This window comes from Staurois parvus, unplaced genomic scaffold, assembly GCF_062004578.1.
Source record: "Staurois parvus isolate SC_StPar_1 unplaced genomic scaffold, SC_StPar_1.0 ptg000544l, whole genome shotgun sequence".
In the NCBI taxonomy this organism is placed as follows: domain Eukaryota; kingdom Metazoa; phylum Chordata; class Amphibia; order Anura; family Ranidae; genus Staurois; species Staurois parvus.
In genome coordinates, this window is record NW_028318340.1 from 3,255,913 (window position 1) to 3,274,536 (window position 18,624).

Consider the following 18,624-nt stretch of genomic DNA (forward strand, 5'->3'; position numbering starts at 1 on the left):
GTTGGACATGCCTGCACAAGCCAACCTGTTTTATATGCCTCATGATCTACAGTGTCTCCCCAAATAATGAGAACAAAAGCTTCTGTGTAGGGCAATAGAGAAGGAAGTGAGAGCAATGCATAGACATCACCATTGCCAGAAAAAAACTATTCAATTTTTTGAATGGAAGTTTGTTTAGGTCTTGTACCACCCATTATATAGTAATGGGCTGCTCATTTCACACCTAAGCCTTCAGTGATGTCCTACCTGAATTAATCCAGTAATTGTGGGCTCTAACCTTAAAAATTCAGCATGGAAAAAGCAGGAACCCAAAAAAAATCAGGATTAGCCAGGGTTGACTGTATACAAAAATGTAAATAAAATGCATTATGCTCACCAAAACTACTGACTATCTGTACATAAAATCCACCCTCCTTTCTTTCCTCAAGAAGAGTTCAATCTTATCCCTTCAGATCTCTGTGCCATGGCCGTGATGCATGTGCACAGGAGTTACGTCACTGCGGGGCCGAGTGAAGATGGAACCCCTATCAGCAGCGACAGTGCCCCACCAGAGGGCTTCATTGCAAGATATTTCATAACGTGCTTGTATGTGATGCATACTAGCACATTATGCATTCACCTTACAGGGAGAATTGTTTTAATTTTTTGTTTGAAAGTTTACTACCACTTTAATGGAAAAAATAGTTTAGGCAGTGTTTAGGGCAGCAGAGAAGGTCTTGCTGGTCCTGACACCCCACCACTGCCTTTACATATTACTTCACCAATGTATTCTGCCAAAAAAGGCCAGAATGGTAGACTGCTACTTAAGGTCCATGGGCATCTTTAGAGCAAAAAAAAGAAAGTGCTATGGTACACCTTTGAAAGAGCATTGCAGTCCCCCATGCTTTTGTGATAGGGGAAAATCTATCCTGCTAAATTCCTGTGCTGAGTTAATACAACTCAGCAGGGGAAGAGCTTTGGATGACATCACGACACATGTACGGAGCCGGTGATCAATATGGCGGTGGTACACACTGATCCATATACGGAGGATACATTGCCAGTTACAGCCGGTGAGAATTACGGCACCTGTGGTTTATGTTGTCTGATATATGGAAGAATGACAATTACGGAGGGCACACTACTGTAGTTTCTATATTGCTGACTCCTCACGGCACAGTTTCTTCAGATCGCGGAGCAATTTATAACAGAGGCAGTATATACCTGGTGCGGTAGGGCAGCTTATACATGTGAGTGCGCATTGGTATTCAATATCACAAGTGTAATAAAAGCGCCACACCCTTAATACTTTAAAGCAGCAATTCCACCTCAAAGAAACCAACTAAATTTCTTAGTGCTATAATTTAAATAAAGGAAGGCGCTAAAACCACAAACTATTCCTAATTTAGTGTAGAAACATTAGTGCAAAAGATATATATATCTATTCTCAATTAATATAAAAAAAATCAAAATTATGTGCAAAACTATTTTTTAGTGCATAAGTAATTTAAATAATTAAATTTGTGAATATAAAAATTGTCCAATTTTGAATTTATTCAAATGTCCAAACAAATCCTTTTCAAATTCAAGTGCTCTCAAAGAAATTGTGCCAAAATCCACCACCAAAGTAAAGTTGGGTAACTCACCAGAGCTCCATGCTGATCAATCTCTAGATCAGCAAAAAACGCTTTTTGCTCTGGGAGCAGATGCAATAAATCAACTTCTCAGGTGTGATGATCAATAGCTACACAATCATCTATAAGGTAGGTATCCACCACTCAATATAACGGTTCCAGGAGCATTATATCACTCTCTCTTTTTATATCTCTCCACCGAGGTCATGTTTGGGAATGAAAGAAAAAATCATGGTGCAGCCAGTTTTTTTATAAAAGTATCCAACAATTTAATAAAGATTTACACTCACAAAAAGGGTGTCTTCACCGACACCAGTATAACAGCATAAAACAGCAAATGGTATAACATTCTCCTGCTCCCCACACACTCACTACAGCGCTCGTGACTCAATCCTCTCCACAGACGTCAGCATCCAGCAAGCCAAGCCCTACTAGTTTTGTCATGAATGACATTTTCAAGGGGCGGTCACACCTTTTTGTGAGTGTAAATCTTTATTAAATTGTTGGATACTTTTATAAAAAAACTGGCTGCACCATGATTTTTTCTTTCATTCCCAAACATGACCTCGGTGGAGAGATATAAAAAGAGAGAGTGATATAATGCTCCTGGAACCGTTATATTGAGTGGTGGATACCTACCTTATGGATGATTGTGTAGCTATTGATCATCACACCTGAGAAGTTGATTTATTGCATCTGCTCCCAGAGCAAAAAGCGTTTTTTGCTGATCTAGAGATTGATCAGCATGGAGCTCTGGTGAGTTACCCAACTTTACTTTGGTGGTGGATTTTGGCACAATTTCTTTGAGAGCACTTGAATTTGAAAAGGATTTGTTTGGACATTTGAATAAATTCAAAATTGGACAATTTTTATATTCACAAATTTAATTATTTAAATTACTTATTCACTAAAAAATTGTTTTGCACATAATTTTGATCTTTTTTGATATTAATTGAGAATAGATATATATATCTTTTGCATCGGTATTCAAGTTTGGTATTAAAATGTTTTAAAGCTTTACGCACTATGTGGAGTTCTTTATTTATGAGGTGAAGTGTTGGTGAGAGTTGTATTTCGAACAAGGTGTGAACTACAGTTGAAATCAATCAAGGTGATCTTCAGTGTCCAATGTGGGACCAAAAGTGCAGTTAGACCAAACATAGTATTAGTGAGGTCACACTGTTGTAGGTGAGTAGACATCTGGTGGTGGAATTTTGCACTTTTCTGTTTGAAGCACTTGGTGATTTTAGAAGGAAGAAAGCATCATAAATAAGACATTTTTGGACTTTTATATTTATTTCTAATATGTATTTATTTTTTCTTTTTCAGTAATTTTGGATTCAGGCTGCGTTTGGCTTGTAGCGCTGCACTGGTTCACTGGATATATTGATTTTGCCTTATATGGGATAAGGGATATGTGCTAAAGAGGCTACTTAACTGCTTATGTTATGTTTCACTATTGCTAAGTAAGTTTGTGGTTGATCCATAGAAGCGTGCAAGATTTATTTATTTAATAAATGGAGTACTCCAAAGAAATGAAAAAAAGGCCAATTGCGGACTTTAGAGACACTGCGACAAAAGTATTTTTAAAATCACTTTATTATAGAAATGTAAACCATTACACAACAATTACATACATGTTACTTTGCTAAGAATACAAGACTCGCAAGGGGGGGGGGGGTTGAGTATTCTATGCTGGTTACAAAACTCTTCAAATATTATTGTTATTAAAATTGACACAAATGTACCGTATCCCGGTAAAGATATAAAAAAGACATACTCCAATGTCAGTATCGGTAATCACAATAGTTACTCTGTAGTTACTCGACATGTTTCGCGACATTATCGCTTCTTCGGGAGTTACTTGAGGTATCGGTTACAAAGCAGAAAGTATGTCGGATAGATGATAATAATGCATGGATCAATCACGTGTCAAGCAAGTCAGCAGGGGGATCTCATAAGGATGAAACACCACTTTATAGTCCCTATATAGGGGTTCTTCTCAAAATCTTGTTATAATACAGGCAAGAATGGAGCAATAGGGAGGATGGGGCCGATATGATACACTACCTCAATTCCACAAAGTAGGCAGCCCAAGCAACTGGGGTAGTAGAGCCAATATGTCTCTAAACCTAAAGATTCAATCCACAGTCAGTATCGCCCAAAAAATACCTCTTGTAGTGGGGCCAGGGGCGGACTGACCATTTGGAAATTCGGGCACTGCCCGAGGGCCTGGAGTCAGTAGGGGGTCCCATGAGATACCCCTGGTACCTTTTTCATAGGCTTTTTTGAGTTTGGGCAAGGACACAGGAGCCCCATGATCCCCTATTGCCCGGGGGCCCCATGACTTGTCAGTCCGCCCCTGAGTAGGGCCCACCAAGTGCTTGCCTAGAGGTAGAGCTGCCTTGCTCCTTAGGACTGCCAGAGGATGAAATGAGGGTGTCAGATGGAGGAACCACACAATCTCCGTCCCGCAATTGGTCTTTTTTTTATTTATTTTTTTATTTCTTTGGATTATTCCATTTAGCAATATGGCAATGGCACATGGGAGCCTATTATATGCCCTTACAGTTGGTCACTCTGTACGGGATATCTATTCATGATATTTATTTATTTAATAGCTCAGCAGGTGAAATACACTTAGAGCTTCTGCATTTAAAAAAATAATCACTAGGATGATTTCATCTCATTTTATCTAACATTTAAGTATTTTTGTTAACGCATTCTAGGAATTCCAAAAAAGATACCGGTAGGGGCTATAATTCCAATAAATTATCTTTGAATGTCTTTGAATTCCACCACAGTGCAGCATAAATCACTGAAACATTTTTACACATCAGAGAAGTAACACTGTCAGTGACTACAGGCTATCACGGGAAACGACAAAATTAAATTTACTGAGATCTCTTAGGGCACTGTATTTTCTAAGTAATCTTTTGCAGTAATAAACGACTTTTGGTTTCAGTAAACGTCACTGTGAATCCATTACATAATGTGCTGATATCATAAATCAGTGCAAGAGCAACTACGATATGCAATATAATTTAACCCACAGCAGCCAGTGATTTTTTTTCTGATCAGTAAGATCCGAGAGGAATGAGTTTGATTGGCATGGGGTACTGCACTTTGCACAATGCACTTGTCATACTGAAGAGGCCCAAATTACTCTACCCCCATTCATTGCTCCTATTTGGCTATTTTTTTTCTTCTCTCTATTTTCTACTCTCTTACAGATTGCTATATTAATTGTAGAATTGTTCTTGGCATTTTGCTAAACCTCAGCGTATGAGTGCTGTTTTTTTTGGAAGAACAGAATGGATCTTTCGAAAGTTTGTCTTAAAAAATGAAAAGTTACTACAAAAACCAAAAACATCACTTACAGTAAAAGAGATCTAAAAAATATACACGCTTCCTGTCTGCTATGTTCTGTATTTAGCAATGGCATTATAGGCTAAACCCATCCAATATTGTTTTCAGTACTGATTGTTTGCTGATCAATCCCTAATAGCTACTAAGCAACTGATGTAAAGTATTACTAAACCCACAACAGTAAAATCAGTCTGTATATGCAGTAAAGCATGCTTTATATATTCACTGTGGAACCTAAGGGGTTAATCCACTGCATTGTGTAAAACGGATGTTTTATCCTGACTTCTCTGATCCTTCCCTTCCTCCAGTGTTCCCCTCTTATCTCCTGATAAGACATATCATGTGGAGTCACTCTGAACATGCTTAGTTTGGTGTGTATTGCTACAGAGGGGTTTTTATACCTTGGGAGAGTGCATGTGATCAGCACAGGGCCAATCAGCACTGTCCAGACAGAGGTCAGGGGTTCTACATCCTTCTAGAGCAGAAAGAAAACGCCCCCTCAGCTGAACACTGATATAAGTCACATGACTGCTCTAACTGCTGATGATAAAAGGTATTTAGCAGTTTATAATTACTAAACTAATTGCATCCCCATGTTCTGTGTACTGTGGGAGACCAGATAGAGAGAATGCAGGGTCCTGGGTTTAAGTCCTAGCTTCAAATGAAGGATAACCTCATTGGTTTCTTTGATACCAGATGCAACTTTATTTTTTTGTCCTGCTCTTTGTGTAGTGGCCTTAGTGCAAGAATTCAGTACTGAAATAACAATTTAGGGTTAAAGTGGAAATTCTCCTAATAGGGGAAGTTCCACTTGTCCTTCTCTTCCCCCCTCCTCTTTCACATTTGGCACACAGCATTTGTTTTGTTTTTGGGGGGGTGGGGGGCTTGACAGGTACCTGCTCCCACTTCTGCTCAGACCACCTAGGCGATCCCAGTGGAAGTTCTCCTCTCACCCCCCCACCTGCATCCTTCTGAGTCCAGGTCCCAGAAGGCTGCAGGACAATTCACAAAGCGCAGCGCGGCTTGCACATGCGCAGTGGACAGATGGCTGTGAAGCCGCAAGCAGTCACAGCTGGCTGTCCACAGTTAATATGTTGACACTGGGGACCAAAGACTGGTGAAGAAACCGCCCCGGGTGAGAACAGAGCCACATCTTGAGACAGCTGTATGTTTATTACAAGTCAGCAGCTAAAGTGTTTGTAGCTGCTGAGTTTTAGATTTTGCAAAGATGACTGAAGAACCTCTTTAACTTGTCAACCAGGGTTTTGTGGAATCTTACACTTCCTCCTGAGGTTGCTAGGGGTTCCTTGAGCTGTGGTTAATTGGCCTTCCACCTGATGGCAGTGACATGACACCAATGATCTTCTTAGCTGTCTTTAAGGGCGGCCTTCTTCCCACTGACCCTGATTGCATTCATTTTAGCAGGGGTTCCCTGAGACATAAAAATTAGTTTAAGGGTTTCTCTGGGGTAGAAAGGTTGATAAAGGCTGACTTAAGCTAGACATAAATAAGTCATTTTTTTGCTCACCCAGCAACATTCAGTGTGGATGGGGGAATCCCTCCCGCTAAGCTATTGTATTCTAACAGCAGGGAGATTTCCCCACTGTCAGACTGCAGTCATCAGCATTGCTGGCTATAGCTGGCAGCACTGATCAAGAAAAACATTTCCAACAGGCTGGTTGTAAACAAATCAATCGACAGATCGACTTGTGTACAACTAACTTGCCCATACATGGATCAAAATTTGTCCAGTCCCTGCTGAACCTGCAGAATTTTGATCCATGTACAGCAGACTTTCAGCTATAATGCAATTTGCATATAAGTAGATGAGTCATCCCTTATCAGAGGGTTATGTGAGACATGATGAGTCTCAAGGCAAGCAACTATAGTTGTTTTTTCTATTTATATAGTACTGTTTTCAAATGGTTAGTGGTCAACATGTGGTTAAGACAAGCTCACTACTGTCACTGCAGCAATGAAATTGGCATTGTTTTTAACAGACAGTAGCTGGCTTTCAGAAAAGTCATCCAGGTTGCTGAAGAGCCTTTATTGCACTATACAGGAATATCATATTACACAAACATTGTCGTTTTTTTGCTTCTAAATAATTTTGGCCCTTCCTCACTCTGTAGCTAGGAGATGCGCTGTATAACTAGTCCCACCCTCTTTTCAGTTTGTCTGCAGCTAGACATAATATGACTTTTTTATACCTATTTGATGTTCATCTGTGAAGATCTGCACAGGTTTTTAATTAAAGCTGTCTATGATCTGCAAGATGTCATTTGGATTTAGTCAATTCAACTGAGACTATAAGTTACAGCTATCTTGCCACAAGTGGTTCAGTTATAGAGATCATACTTTCAGCGCTTAGATTGGAGAGGCAGAACAAGGACTGCCCCCAATCCCCCCTCCCCCTCCTTTCACCCCACTCTGGTTTCCAGGCTGCCCCGTTCCTGTGGCAGGATGCTGAGAGGGAGGAGCTCAGGCAATGTACTTTCTCTGATCTCTGGTATTATTTGATTTATAAGTAACAAGCATTTTGTTGTTTTGGGGTTCAGAGCTGTCTTTCCCTGGCTGCTGTGGCAAGGGAAACAGCTAATTATGCACAATCTGTGTTTGATTAGCTGCAGTGGAAGGCAGGAAAGACATTAGGGGGTTTATTTACTAAAGCTGGAGAGTCCAAAATCAGACTCCCTTCTGCATAGAAACCAATCAGATTCAAGGTTTCATTGCCAAAGCTTCATTGAACAAGCTGAGGTTAGAAGCCTGATTTTGCACTCTCCAACTTTAATAAATAACCTCTTGATGTCTCCATAAAGATGACCTGTTTCCTGCCCAGCTATCACATAGGGAGCTTGTTAGTCCCGTTGTTTTAGCAATGAAATTAAAAGAAAAAAATCAATAAACAGGGTTAAAAAAAATTAATTATATTAAAATAAATGAAAAATATGATAAAAGCAACCCTAATACCCAGCCTCCCCACGCTCACATGAATGTACACATAGGGTGCATATGTAAAGAGTGAGTGCTTTACATGTATTAACTATCACCACAAATGACAGCAATAATTCTAGGGCCATCATTCACAGTTATCTCAAAGGCAATCAATTGTAAAGGCATTTAAAGAGTTGCTTATAGACAACCATGCACACTGTAATTTTGCACATATTAAGACTTCATATGTTTTGTAATAATTCACTTGACACAACCCCCACCTTTATTAGTTTACAAAAAAATTGCAGATTATATTTATTATTAGCACTAAAGTTCATCATATTTGTGCTGAATATATCCTGTAAATTTGATAAACATTTGAGCAAATATCCTGCAATATAAAGAATTGCAGCTGCCATTTTATGAAAGCTACAGAGCTTCTGCTTTCATAAAATATATAATTTTTGGGGGGCTTAAGTAATTTTCAAAGCAAAAAATGCTTATTTTAACTTTTGTGAAAAATCTAAAATTTGTCCTGGGAGGGATGTAGTTAAAGTAAACCTTGCAACTGTATTAATCCCTTGTTAACCCTCCCCAATGCTAATCAATTTCTTCTTTGCTGTTGCCTATTTTATTACTTTTTTGCTGCTGATCTTTTATTTTACCATCAAGATTTGCAATTTTTTTTTAAATTTTCATTTGTTTTTTCCCTTATTAGTTATTGTAGAATCAATATGCACATGGCAGAAATGTAAACATTTGTCTGGTCTATAAGAGGTGGGTGTGAGAGCTGAGATGGTTAAGATGCTGAAGATCATTAAAACATATCTTAGATAAACGCCTTAAAACAACTTTTCCTTTTATCCAAGTCATAAATATATGCATGAACTGGTTCCAAATGAAAAGTTCCTCACAAATTAATCAAATTAATTTAAAAGACATAAAATCAATAAAATTGAGTGCATATAAGCACTATCTTTATTGCACACAACCGAGCAGAAATAATCCGTATTAACAAGTCTGCAACCCCACATACCCTACAGCCAAGGGTGCAGTGGCCAAGTGGAAAGGCGTTGGTCTCGTAAACCAAAGATCACGGGTTCGATCCCCGTCTGTGCCTCTGTGGTTTTATTTCCTGAATTCTTTATGTCATTATATATTAACTGGTTCCGCACCACCCTATAGCAGGAATACTGCTACAGGGAGGCACGGGGGCGCAAAATCACATATATACGTGATTTTGCAGTTCTCGGTATGGGACGCACACGCTCCCTACCCACGCCACCATTCGTGTCAATCACCGGGTCCCAGCCGGTAATTATTTGCCGGCACCCGGTGATCGCCGAGTATCACCGACAGGGGAGAGACCTGTGTATAAACAACACAGAGCTCTCCCCTGTCAGCTCCTGCACACTGTTTTGTATGGCTCTGCATAGCAGAGCCATGCAAAGCAGTGTGCTTACAGTGAAGCACACACACAGCCAACATAGTGAAACAGCACGCAGCACACAGTTAACCCTTTGATCGCCCCTCATGTTAACCCCTTCCTGCCCAGTGCCATTAGTACAGTGTCACTGCTTTTTATTAGCATTGATCACAGTATTGGTGTCACTGTGGATGCCAGTGACACCAAGTCAGTTCCTCCCAGTGTCAGAATGCCCACCGCAGTCCCACTATAAGTTGCTGATCGCCGCCATTACTAGTATAAAAAAAAACTGCAGTATCTATACCACCATTTGAAAACGCTATAACTTTCACGTAAACCAATTAATTTACACGTATTGAGATTTTGTTTTAGCCATGTAGCAGAATACATTTTGGCCTAAATTTATGATGAAATTTGATTTTTTTAATTTTTTTACTGAGCATATTTAATAGCAAAAAGTCAAAATATGTTTTTTTTCTCAAAATCATCGGCTTTTTTTTGTTTATAGCGCAAAAAATTAAAAACGCACAGGTGATTAAATACCACTGAAAGAAACCTCTATTTGTGGAAAAAAAAGGATGTAAATTTCATCTCGGTGCAGCATTTGCTGACTGAGCAATTGTCAGTTAAAGTAACGCAGTGCCGTATTACAAAAAATGGGCTGGTTAGGAAGGGGGGGTGGTAAATCCTCTGGAGCTCAGGAGGGCAAGTGGCTTCTTCTAAAGAGTCAATTTAAGAGGTCCTCCAATGATCTTCATATCTTAAAGCTGAATACTAATCAAAAAGCCAAAGATGAAACAAATTTATGGGAATAAAAGAATTTATATTTCCTTCCATCAAGTTCTAAAAATTATTAAAAAGCACATTCCTGTTTTGCAGGGTAGAAAACATGATGTTCTCTACTGCAGTTAAGTAACACTTACTGATTTTGTCTCTCCTTCAGTCTGTGACTGGACAGTGAAATGAAAAGCAGCAGACTGATGTGTTTTATCTCTCTGTCACTCTTTTTTTCTCTTCCTATCAGCATGCTCCTTGTTAGCACATAAGTAATGCAGCACAATTGGCTGGTTACTTGTGCTACTTCACCCTCTCCAAGTCTGAGCTACTGAGGAGGCTGATACCGAGTCAAATTGATGTGCTTACATTGCTTGCATTAAAAAATATAAATATAATAATGTATAAATAAATGAAGAGCTTGATTCATTTGTGTCTTTTTTATCTTCCAGAAGTGCAGCTTTAAGAATCAATTATAGACAGTAAATACTGCATTCATCTGTCTATATTTATTTGCTATGGTATATGTTGGCTAAGAGGCACTTCCCATTGGTGAACATGATTTCTTTTTGATAACTATAAGGTGAAGCTAAATCAATGATCTAATCCTTGTGTGCTGCTACAGATTTATCCCAACCCCTTGATCTAAAAGCAACAAATGTGAAAGTGAAAAATTATTATAAATATCGCTATGCACTCTCAGACTCTCAGACTATCTTCCCCCTGAGGGAGTCACATGCCCTGTGATGAAACGCGTTGGGATTGGATGATGTCACTACGTCCATACGGAACATGGCAAGTGGTCTGAGAGTGCATAGTGGTATTCACGAGCATTATGACATCTATTTTTATGGGCTGTATACCTTGGTGTGGGTCAGCACCTTATACATGTCAGTACAATATTGTTGTTGTTTGTGGCAATAAAGCATTTTAAGGATAAGTCACTATCTGCAGTATTATTTACATGTTATGGAGTGGAGCTTCTTGGAGGAGGAGATTCGTATTTGACACTAGAGCCCTGGATGGAGAGGAGGATTCGATCCTGTTGTTAGGACCAAACACTAAGGCCGGCCATACATTGGTCGAAATTCGACCGATTTTTAGTCCGAAAATCGGACCTAAGAATATTCGGCCGATTTTCGCTCTGTTAGTTGGTCAATGGCACTGGCCGATTTTTGTGGTTCCTCCCCTTTTCGGTGATTGGGCATGTGGGAAAATTTGTGAAAAACGACCCATTCTCGACTCAATGATGGTCAAATCGTACGATCATTTTTCCAAAAAGAATATGCGCATGAGCCGTGACCTGGAAGGAACAGAAGTTTTGACTGTTATATGGGATGAACTTTATTACTTGGTCGGCCGATTTTCGAAATCAATGATGGCACCATCGGATTACCGAGCGAACGATATTTCCGATTTTCGGACGAAAAATCATTCGGGATTCAAACTATGTATGGCCTGCATAAGACTCTAGTTGGGGAAATTATCTTTGGTGTGTGAGTGATGTTACCCCATACATGTGTGCTTTGCCAGTAATCCCATCTTCCCACTGTGTCACCTTATTCCGCCCACCTGCCAGCCTGCTTTGTGACATAAGCCAAAGACGGGGTCTTCTCATTTGCATGTGTGGTGCCCCTTCCCTAGGCTGGCTAAATTTACTATATAGTTCTGCTGTAGCCAGTTGAGCTGCAATTCATTTTTTACATCTGTGCGTTGTTTTGTACTTTGGAATAAACCAGGAAACATTATGAATCAGAAGAAGGGCCTATCTGTCCCTTCTCCTCAAAAATAAACACACACTAGTCAGTTATGCATATACTACTATTATTATATTCATGAAAAATAACCAACTTTCAACTCAATGATGGTCAAATCGTACGATTGTTTTTCTAAAAAGAATCTGCGCATGAGCCGTGACAGGAACAGACGTTTCGCCTGTTATATGGGGTGAACTTTATGACTTGGTAGGCCAATTTTCAAACTCATTAATGGCACCATCACATTACCGAGTTCGGAATTCGAACCATGTATGGCCTGCATAAGTGAGAGGTCATATCATCAAGGTTCACCTGGTGGCAGTGGGGTTGATTCTGCATGCGTGGAGGTGTACTATCGGGTTGTAGTCCTATTCTGGAGTACTGCTGCTATTTAGCTAATGATTGGACTTTTTATTTTCCCGTTAATGATTTGGACACTTATTCCCATATACTAATATTTATTTATATGTGTTGGTGTATATGCACATAAGCGTTTTAGGAATATTTTTCATTATCACAGTGTGTTTTTTATGGAATTCACTGTGGCTACTACCTTTGGAATTGAGCATGACACTTACACTTATGTGACTAGCACAGCACTATTTTTGATTTTTTTTTTTTAAAAGGTGAAACTACTGTTAGTGAAGCTACAGAAATCCTCTGTGATTGCTGCCAGATCTCCTACAGCATTAGGCCCCATGTACACAGGATGTTTCTGAACAAAAACTGACTGCTGGAAAACGTAGGTTAAAAAATGTCTGTTTAGCCGCATTTGCATAACGTGTTTATGCGCGTTTATGTGCGTTTGCGTTTAGAAGCGTTTTTTAAAGATAAGCACAGGAGAACCTCCCAAATGCCCAGAATGCACTGAAAAGTGGGAAATTATTAAATATTTCAGACTGTTTCAGACAAATACAGAGAGTAGAAGCAGAGAGAGCAGTATGTGTTGAGATAATTAGGTGAGAGTTGCTCATTAACATTTCTTTTGTTTGCAAGGGTGGGAAGGTGTCTGCTGGAGTGAGTCATTAAGGACACCTGGCAAGGGGTCTTCATGAGGAATTCAAGGTGTGAATGGTCATTAACATATCTTTTGCTTCCAAGGGTGGGAGAGGTCTGAGGTGTGAATTGGTCATTACAATGTGTGACAAGCTTGATAGGAACATCCTGTGTTCAGTGTTTAGTCCATCTGAGCACCTTAAAAACTCTTTGCATGCATTTCTCATGATGTAAAAAGGCTCTGGACAGCATTGGGAACTGGAAGAGTTAAAAAAAATTCAAATGCAAACGCTTATAAAAGCAATTTGACGCGTTTACAAGCATTTTGCGTTTGAAACGCTGATAAAATCAATGTCTTAATGCAGGTTTGCTGCGTTAAAAAAAAGTCTGTAAACTCAACTGCCTGTAAACGACTGTAAACAAAGATGTGTACATGGACACATAGGAAAACATTAGGGTGAGTTCAGGGGCTGCTGAAAAAAACGCTGAACAACTCCTAAACATGAGTTTATCAGCTGCAGTGTACATAAGCCCTTAGAAAACATAAAGACTGTTATCTCATATGTGTGCCCAGCAGTTGAGAAGCTGTAATACTTGAGTATTCTGCATTTTATGAACTTTCTCATCTCAACTAGGTGCCTAAGGCATGATAACACTATCTTATATTTTCAGACTGTATTTTTTGTGCGCCATGTTAATCCCAGCTGTGCAGCACACTGGTAATTGCTCATAATGTGCATCTGTGTTTTACCAGTCCTGCACATTATCATTTTCCCTTTGCTGCTCATCTGTTCCATTCACCAACCAGGACCATAAAAAAAGATTCAGTACTTCTGGGTATGGAGATGCACTCAGTCCTCTTCCTCCCATGTGACAGTACTTACACTTGGTGATTGGTAAACTAAGCACCTAGCACTATTACAATGGACTGAGAGAAATTCCTCAGCCCTGTGTAATCTTCAAATCAGATTGTGACTTAGGGCTGTTTCATCCCGGGAATTGCATGGGAACACGCTGTGCATTCCTGTGCCATTCACATGCAGTTCTGTTCTGTGATTTCAGCCCATTGATTTTAAATGGTCTGAAATCACTCCATACTGCACCAAAAGTACGGACTGATGGACTAAAATTGCAAACTCAGTGCAACCGCGATCAGGTGCAGTGAAACGCACTTCACTTGTGACCTTCATTGGTGGTGTCATCAACTTAATATCGACATCCACTGCAGATCACAACTGCTGTGCGTTTTGAATGCAGTGCAAGAAACAAGCATAGAACGCAGGTTTCCTGCACCGCATTCTGGTGTGAACTGGCCCTTAGAGCTTACACGAGGCTAACTTTATTCACTCCTGGTGGCCATGGGGAGCGGGGAAGAAGAGACGGGGAGGCACACCTGTAGAGGGTGACAGTTAAATGAACTTATTCCTTAGCCCTGTTCTACAGTATTGAGAAAGTAGAGAGCAACATGGTTACAAGTTGTCTATCTGCATCCGGTTGTCATCCTCTTAGAAGCCATACAGATCACTATTACTGACATGCAAGGCAGCAGGCAAGTATTTTTTATTGGGTTGTACTACGCAATCAATCAAACAAAATGATGTCCAGATATAACAAATAAGCAGTTTTCAATGTCAGCCGTTTCAGTGTAATCAGATGAAGAGAGGTCTTTTTTCTAATTGCTGTGACTGCTGAACTCTGCCAATTGCTCTTTCCAGCATTAAACATAGACCAATGCTTTCACCACTTTTTAGAAAGACTTTTGAAACACTTACTACACAAAGCCATCCCTCTCTTAAATAATCCTGCAACTTAGCCTGTATAAATAATATATCACCAAGAATCCTTTGTGTCTAGATTCCAAAAGAAAGTTTGTCTCTTGCCAATGAAATACTTCATTTAGCAACTTATTTTTTCTTTAATCCATACTCCTAAAATAGATAAATTAAAAGGATCAGCAGGAAATTGATTAGACAATAGTTTTACTATTAGCAAAATTCAAAAGAAAGGGAAAGTACAGTGATGGAAATAATGATTTGATCCCCTGCTGATTTTGAATGTTTGCCCACTCACAAAGAAATGATCAGTCTAAAAATTGAATGGTAGCTGTATTGTAACACTGAGAAACAGAATAGCAACAACAAATTCAAAAGAAATACATGTCTAACAAATTATCCACTAATTATGCACTATGCTGCTTGGCGATAGTTTGGTAGCCCAGTCCAGCCTTGTGTAGGTCTACAATCTTGTCCCTGACATCCTCGGACAGCTCTTTGCTCTTTGCCATGGTGGAGACTTTGGAATCTGATTGTTTGATTGCTCCTGTGGACAGGTGTCTTTTATACAGGTAACAAAATGAGATTAGCAGCACTCCCTTTAAGAGACTGCTTCTAATCTCAGCTTGTTACCTGTATGAAAGACACCTGGTAGCCAGAAATACTGCTGTTTGATAGGGGATCAAATACTTATTTCCCTCATGAACATACAAATCAGTGCATAATTTGTTAGACATGCGTTTCTTTTGAATATTTTGTTGTTATTCTTTCTCTCAGTGTTACAATACACCTACCATTCGATTTTTAGACTGATCATTTCTTTGTGAGTGGGCAAACATTCAAAATCCGCAGGGAATCAAATACTTATTTCCTTCACTGTAGCTGTAGGTTGAGCCAGTTTCATATAGCACATTTGTTATACGATGTTGGAGATGAGCGAATGTGTTTTGCCTCAATTCGCATATGATGCGATTTGCTTCATGACATATATTGAACCCAACTTAAAGTTTAATAATTGCAAAGTTAAATCCAAACCCTATTGAAGTCTAAGGGTTTTTTTTCAAACAAAGGGCATGGGGAACTGGGCACTGCAATGGGGCAAATGCAAAAAAAAATTGTTCAGCACTGAGAGGGTCCCCCTTTCTACACTTTAAGAACAACATAAGTAAAACACCAATGCTTTAACTTACATGCTTGGGAGATGCCTTCAAGCTGGTGGTTCTACAAAACAGTACGGCTCTCACAGACAGCACCAGTGACACTTTTCTGGCATTACATATTTTCCATGTGTAATACAATTTATTTAATTTTCATTAATGTTTGGCTTAAGCAGCAGCAACACCCCCATTCTGATTAATTTCTACTTTAAAAAAAATAAGGTTTTTTAGGTTGTTTTGGCTGCAACAACTGATTTTTTTATCCTGCTGTAATAGGCCTGATTTGATTGGTGGAAGTGACAGCGACCACGGATCTAAAAGCAATAGGAAAATGTATTCTTAAAACAAATATAGCTAAAGACCTCGACTTTGTACCAACTGGTCAGTGGCAAAACACTGTCATTGTATAGACTGAGCTTTTTTTCCCAGTATTGTCTTTAAGATTTATTAGAATGTCAAAACAGAGTGCACAAAACACTTCAAAACCACAAACCCACATTCCACTGAAGAGGTATTTTTTCATTCTAGATGAAAAATTAGAGTGTTTTAATTCAGAGACAGCCAGAGTACCTTCACCACTAGGTTCAGGAAATGAGCCAAGCAAGGCTTGTGTGTGAACCTTCCCAACTGAGGGAAAGCCAGCAGGTTCGTGCCAACTGTCATATGCAAACTTGCCTGGCACAAGATGGTGTGAATTTGGCCAACCCTTGAAGAGCTGCCAGAATTTCTTGCCCAATGAGGCTCCTGTCCCCCAGGCATACCAGCTATAAAACAGCGTGATAGTGTTTTGCACTGTTGCTAGGCTCTGAGTCACTCTGAGGGGACTGATGGTTCTAAGGAGTCACCAGATGAAACAATTGAGGAGGAAGTGGTAGAGGTGACTACGCTGTTCCCATCACCAGGGTGCAGCACAGCTCCACCAGTGTTACCAATCCTGCATCCTTCTTAGCCTCAAGCAAATCTAATGGGCCATAAAGAAAATGTGATGTCCCTTTCCATGCTTGCTGGACTATGTGTCTTTGGTAATGTAGACCCTGCTGGTTGGTCCAGTGAAACAGACACATTACATTACACATTTTGGTAGACAGTGGGGATGGCCTTCTGGGCAAAAAAAGTGACTGGGTACCTGCTGTATGTGTATATGGCAGTGTTGGTGCACAGGACAGCATTCACACCTTTGTCAGTGCAGACGGAGTCAGCCTCAGCCAACATCATTCAAACAAATTCTGTGCCCCAAGGCCAACCCAGCATGAGGAACGATTAAGGAAAACTGCAGGTGCTCCACATCCCAACCTGCTGCTTCAGCCAGTGACACCCTGTAGTGCCCCAGTGTGGCAGGTTGTTAAGCCAGTTCCTGTCACAAGGCCTACTGCACATTTTCAGTAATAAAGGGAGAGAGATCCTGTAACTAAACCACCATTCTGTTTCACTATTCTTTGACCTTTAGGCTGCGTTGGGAAGTACCAGTACACAAACACACATTAGGGGCTCCTCTGCTTCCAGTAGTTCCAGGCATAATATGCGGGTTAGTCTTGCTGACCACCTCGGTCCACATGACATGGGGATCCCAGGTTACTGGTGTGTGGCACCACAGAGCAATCCCTTTTTTGCCAGACCGTTTGTTCTCTTAAACTAGGTCACCACCTGTTTCCTGACCAGAGCTTGTCTCTATTCCCCAGGTATAGGCTCTCCCTCGAACCCACAGAAATGGAAGAAGACTCAGTGTGCTTCTTGTTTGTAATTTTGTTAACTTCAACCAAAGACTTCAGTGCATACAATTATTTTACAATTTTTAGAGTAAAACACAATTTCCTCTCTTTCATGCTCTCATGTTTCAGTTCCACTGCACACATAAAAGAATCTTTTAAATAGGTCCTCTTCCACTAGAGCTCTCCAGGCTCAACCCAGCTGGGGAATGGGCTCTAACCACACAGGAGGCCTTTGCATGTTTCTCAGAGCAGCCCCTACTATCCCGCTATAGTGACCACTGCTCTCACTCCACCATAGATGACACCCTACTCTTTTTTGCTGTAACTCCTCCTCATCACAACCCAAATACATCCCTCCCCCCCCCCCCCCCCCGACGCCTCACAAGGTAACTTAAAGCTATAGGGTCATCTAGTGCAGGACTTAAAATTTCAAGTCCTGAGCTACTAGCCAGACCTTGAGAGATACTTGCCACCAGTTGCCCCACCCAACCCCTACCCTGCTACACCCCTAATTCCACCCCTAAATACCCTCATAAATTATTTCATGAGATAACACTGGTGAATATTACCAAGATTACATCAGGGTCCCCTGAGTTCCCCCACATTACATTAGGGCCTCCAATGTCCCCCTAAACACTCCATCATACTTAGAACATGCACCGCATACAACCATAACCCCCCATAATCTTTCACTCACAAAACCACAACTCTACCAAGCATATCCTACCTACTATCCAACCCAGCAGTGCCTCAAATGTGTCATACTCCAACACCCATAATAACCACATAATCCTGAACCTGACCAAACCACCCATACATGTAGGTTTACATACAGACACATGTACATACACACACACACAAACAGAGACACCTGTACACACACAGACACATGTACATACACGCACAGAGACATATATACACACACATACAGACACATGTATACACACACAGACACATGTACATACACACAGACACATGTACTTACACATAAATACACAGACACATGTACATACACACAGACACGTGTACATACATACACAGACACATGTACATACATACACACAAACACACACATATGTACATGCACACACCTGTACATGCACACAGACACATGTAC

At 40.2% G+C, this 18,624-nt stretch overlaps 1 non-coding gene across 1 annotated transcript; it reads left to right on the forward strand.

The window, feature by feature from the left end:
• Window positions 1–8,964: 8,964 nt before the first annotated feature.
• On the forward strand, window positions 8,965–9,036 carry TRNAT-CGU (transfer RNA threonine (anticodon CGU)). The gene has a single exon. It is a non-coding gene; the product is annotated as a tRNA-Thr (tRNA).
• The last annotated feature ends 9,588 nt before the right edge of the window (window positions 9,037–18,624 follow it).